A 5937-nucleotide genomic window follows, 5' to 3' on the forward strand; every position below is an offset into this window, starting at 1 on the left:
GCTAGAGATGCCAAGACTAGCAGTCTTTATCCCTTACTTATATCCGGCACTACTAATCATGTTTTGGCTATGATTGATCTTCCACATGTATCTATTTGGCATCATGTTATATGTCCCTAAAAATAATGAAAGTCTTGACTTATTTGCAATATCTTCTACCCTTGGACTTTTCATGTTTTGATGTATGTGATCATTGTTTCTATGGCTGGTTGGCTCATAATACACATAAAAATTCTAGCACCATACATATGGGTGAGCCCTTGGCTATAGTTCATTTAGATGTTTATAGTCCCATGCCTTGTTAGTCTTGGGTGGTGTAAAGTATTTCATTACATTCATTGATGAGTATTTGCGTAAGGTCTAGGCCTATCCCATGAAGCAAAAGTCGGAAGTTTTGCCTATTTTTTAAAGGTTTCTTGCTATGGTTAAGAACCAATCTAGGAAAAGATGAAATTCCTAAGGTCTAATAATGGGGTGAATATGTCCCTAAGGTTTGATAAGGGGGGTGAATATGTCTCTAAGGCCTTTGAGTACCTTTGTGATGAGAGGGGTATTAAGTGCTAATTGATCGCCCCTTACACCCCACCCTAAAATGGTGTTGTTGAGTGCATGAATCAAAGTATTCAAGAAAGATTTCACATTATTCTTAGTTAAGTAGGCTTACCATACACAAGGCTTAGTTCGTTACTATTTCCCTTCACTTGATTAATACATCCATGTGCACTACTCTTGGTGGTAGGGTTGAAAATGAGGTATGGTCTAGAAAACCTCCTTCATATCCCCATTTGTAAGTCTTTAGATGTGAGGAATTATGCCATATTTCCAAAGAAAAACACAACAAACTAGATCTAAAGTCCAACAAATTCATCTTTCTTTGTTATGGTGATGCATGTGAGATAGGCTATCACTTTTGGCTAGAAGGGTTATCCACAACCATAATGTTGTATTTCATGAGGGAAAGATGCATAAGCAACAAGAGATAATGATTGAGATGCGCATGGTGATCTTTTAAGAGGAGCCTCCTGTTACAATACAACTAGCTCTAATAAGACAACCTGTAGCTAATGATGATGTAGTGGCCTAGGATTCACCTATTATACAAGATCATGATATTGGATAGAGAGGATAGAATGTACAGGCCCCCAACCAATTTTGAGATACTCTACTAGAGCCTCACGTCCTCTTGCTCATTATGAATCCTCTATGCATTATGTCAGGATGATAGATTTTGGAGAGCCCCTTACTTATGAAGAGGTTATACATAAATGTGACAATCACTCAGGGCCATGTAGTCTGAGTTTGATTCACTACTACATAAAAATTATACATGGGATTTGGTTTCATTGCCTAGTGGAAAACATGCATGGCCATGCAATTGGATATATAAGTTGAAGAGTACCCTTGGTTCCCTTAAGACAATATACAAGGCACATTGATTGCTAAGGATTTCAAACAAGAAATGGGAGTTGAGTTTGATAAGATATTTTCCACGTGTTTTCTCCACACTAAAGCACATTTATGTTTAAGTGGAAGGTTTTTGGGGATTAAAGGCTGCTTGTGCTTGGCTATCTAAATTTACTTTGTATATTGTGCCCACACACCTATATACTATAGGTGGCACTACTCACCCATCACTATCACTTTATTTGTTATACTTTCTATGACAATAGAATAAGGAAAGGCAAGTCATGTATTATGACTATTAGAGTTTCCACATACCGCCTTGGTTTCTCTTCTTGCTTCAAATTCCATAGCTCTTATTTCTACTTGTACTCTCACTCTTGCTTAGCCCTTTCACCTTTGAGCTATAATTGAAGGTTGGATAAATAAAAATTCATTCAAATGCAAGGTTTTTCTTTAGAGAATGCTAATCGTGGCTAGCCCCTCACTTTAGCCTTTTCTAGGTATCACATTTCTAATGACACATGCTTTTTTTTGCACTCCTAGTGTGGAGATTTCTAGACACATATTTATTTCATGTCCATTGGCCAAGAAGATCTTGTCTTTTCTATTCAAGGTTGTAGCAAGTAGTTGGACCTTCTCTTTATTCCTTTGATTAGGTTTTTGGCAAAGATAAGTTTCCTACTCCAACATAGTTGTACATAAAGCTTATGTTTCACTTTCTTAGATTTTGGGGATGTTAGTAAACTGAGTCACCCAAAATGGGTTTGTTTTTCATTCTAGTTCTAGTGTTCAACATCATGTTGCCATACTGAAGAGTCTTCTTTATTGGTAGCTCAATCTTGTTCATCATGCAAGCATTCTTCCCTAGGGGAATTTTGAGAGGAAAGAAATGGTGGAATGCAAGCTAGAAGCTAAGGAATGTAAGAAAGTTGAGAGAGAGAAGAACATAAGAGAGTTATGTAAGTACAAAATGAAAGGTCCCCTTATTCTTTGTTATCTTCACCTATATATATCTATATATTGTGTGCTTATGCAAGGATTGCCTATATGATTATAGGCCATTGGCCTTTGTCACAACAACCTCCCACTTAAAGGCCAATGCACCTTTATGGAAGTATAAGAAGAAAGTGAAGATACTATTCAGTGCACATCACCACTCTTTAGTATACAAAGTGCTCAGAAGGTAAAATGGAACTTGACAAGCTCAATGTAATTTCCTCAAGCACCTCCTTGACGAAGTGATAGTTCAGCTCAATGTGCTTTGTCTTTATACGAAAGACATGGTTTTGTGCCAACAATTGAAGGGCACTTTGACTATCATAGTGTAATGCAAGCAACTCTCCTACAATACCTAAGTCTCCCACTAGATAAGTAAGCTATATAGTTTCCTTGTAGGCCTCACTGGGGCTGCAACATACTCTACCTTAGTGGTAGATAAAGTCAGAAATGGATGCAATTGAGAGATCCAAGAGAGTGTACTACCTATAAAAGTGAAGATAAAACTTGTAGATTTCCTAGAGTCTATATTTCTTGCAAAAGTAGTATCTATATTTTGAAGAACAAATGCAACTTCCTTCTAAAGAATATGCACATAAATCTGGCATCGTCCAAGTATCTCACTATACTTTTTATTGCCTCCCAATATAACTCCTATTACATAGGAAATATTTGGACATGTAGCAACCATGGCATACAACAAGCTACCAATTATGGATGCATGAGGAACCTTGGCCAATTCAACCTTTTGCCCATTTGACTCGGGACTATCCTCCTAGCTAAGTTTCAAACATGGAGTGAGAGCGGAATTTTGGTGCCGGAAATTGCTTAAAAATAGCTAAAAATTATGAATATCAAGGGAAAAATATTCAACGCCAAAGGCGGCGGCTCGATCTAGAACGATTTTAAGTGTCAAAGTGCTTTAAAGGTGCCCGAGCGACACTTGTTGATTTTTCATAATTTTTCAGACAGTTGTGCAGGTTGACAAGAGTTACCGGCCAATGCGGGATGCCAAGCCGGACACCCAGGATTTTTCAGAGCTCAATTCCGAGTCCGGACGGGAAAATGGCCACAAAATGGTCAAGATATGAAAAGGTGGACACTTGGGAGACCAAATTTGAGCATGCCTTTTGAGTTTGGACCCCCCCCCCCCCCCCCCCCCCCCCCCCCCCCAAAAATTTTATGCACCTTATGAAGCAAAAAACGTGGAGAGAGAATGAAGAGGGATGAAAAAACGTGGAGGAAGATGGCGCCCGAAAAATGCGCCATGGAGGATGGAGAGGCAACTTGCCTGCTGCAAACAACCCCCCCAATGGATTATGGGGCTTCATTCCCTCCTGAATGCTGACTCTATCGCCGCCCTTCGCTCGTCAATTGATGGCTTGAATGCTGAGATGGAAATCTAGTGTTTCTCTCTCCTCTCTCTCTCTCTTCTAAAGGCAAGTTCATGTGGGAAGAGGAATGAAGAAGAAAGAATGGTGGAGGCTTGTCCGACATTGATCGGATTGCTCCACGGGCTGGAAATGGTGACTTGTGATCGTTATGAGCATGAAGTGCTGCTGATTTTCAGATTTGCAGCCATGGACATGAAACCCGAAACACGCAAATAAGCGGTAATTCAATTTTTTTCAAAGGAAATTCGAGATTTCATGGCTTTTGATTGATAAAATGTTGTTCATATGGGCTAGAAATTGTTTATGTTGCTGTTTTCCATGAGTACTTGTTGATCATAATCAAAAAATCAGAAAAATATGCATCTTGTGACTCAAAATAATACACTAAAACACGTAAAATATGGAAAATCAAGGGAAAATGATATTTTTGGGCATAAAAATGGGGAAATGAATAGGAATACCAACTAAATTTTCATTTTTGTTGCAAGAAAGAACTAAGGGCCACAGCCCATAACCTATTTTGAATTTTCAGTAATTGAATAATGCAAAAAATAAGGGAAAATACAAGGAAAATAGAGGAAAATCACTAAAATAGGGAAAATTTGCATTTTGGGTGCAGAAAATTAATGAAAATTAAGAACAATGTTTGTGAATGGTTGTGGGGACTGAAGCATGAGGATTTGCCTCAGTTCAACCCCACCTTCTTGTTCTAGTGTGTTTTTCCCGCTTTTTATACATAAAATGATGGCAAAATGCCCTATAAATCCATACAACAATGTAACATTTGATCGATGGAAGGGTAGAGTGGTCAAAATGTGGAGTAAAATGATGAAAAGATTGCTGCCTTGTTTGCATGCCATATAGGTCGGTGAATAATTATAAAATGAGAGCCTAGTAGCACGAGGGTTTCCTTGGTGCTAGGTTTGTGCAACGCCGCATAAGAACGGTAGTTGAAAATCATTGAAAGGATATTTTCCATATGTGCACAATATTGATTTTATAATTGTTTGAGCACTTGGCATCCACAATATGCATAAATCATGGAAATATTTAAAGATATCAGAAATCGTGGATGCATAGCAATTGCTTTCATTAGGACCTTGACCCACGTTGAGTGAGAGACAGGACACCCTAAGCCATAGGCTAGTCGTGGGGTCTAAGGGAAAGAGAAGTAAGGACAATGGTACATTCCTGTATACGATTAAATGGTACCTTGAGTGGATTTTGCACGTAATGTTTATATGTTGAGTGACGCATCGAGGGGCCAATCCCCAAGGTGTAGGCGAGTCGCAGAGGGGTGGCGGCATTCAGCCGTTGGAGGACCCCCTATGTTTGTGCTTCATGCCATTAGGCAATGTGTAAGGGACTCCCTCTGAGGAGTAGTGGGTGAGAGAAGAGTGGACTACAAACGACATAATACAAACGCAAGACATTTAGGAAGGCAATGTATGTGTCATCAACGCTCCTGGCCGTGAGGCCGTGGGGTTGTTGAGCGCGTGAGATAGAGGTCCGCGGCTAGTGCATGAGCCAGTGCCGACCCGTTCTAGGTTCCATCATGGAGGCAATAGAACATTGATAGCCTTCCCTCTCTTCATATTGAAACACTCCAATAGCTTCCCAATATATTTATTCTGAGATAAATAGAGTAGCTTTTTGTCTCAATCTCACATATGTGCATACCAAGAGTGTGATCATCATTTCCTAAGTCCTTCATGTCAAATGTTTTGGACAATCTTTTCTTTAAAGCATCCACATCCTTGACCAACTTTCCAATAATCAACATGCCATCCCTCTCTTCATATTGAAACACTTCCAATAATCAACATGCCATCTCACTTCTAGTGTACCCCTAAGGTTGCATAAAGGCATTAAATGCATGATACTATCTTTTAGGAGCCTATTTCAAACAATATAATCTCTTATGTAGCTTATACACCCATTGTTTCTTGCTTTCCACAACAAATCCCTTAGGCTACTACATGTGAATATTCTCATGCAAGTCCTTATGCAAGAAAGTGGTCTTTACATCCATTTGGACCAACTCCATATCCTCACTAGTACCAAAGTAAGGATTATATGAAGGGTGGTCATCTTGACTACTAATAATAATATATCATAAACTCAATCTCCTTTTCCTACTTAA

The sequence above is a fragment of the Lygodium microphyllum genome, chromosome 15 (assembly GCF_053477565.2).
Source record: "Lygodium microphyllum isolate KBCC chromosome 15, Lygodium_microphyllum_v1.1.10, whole genome shotgun sequence".
Taxonomy (NCBI): Eukaryota; Viridiplantae; Streptophyta; class Polypodiopsida; order Schizaeales; family Lygodiaceae; genus Lygodium; species Lygodium microphyllum.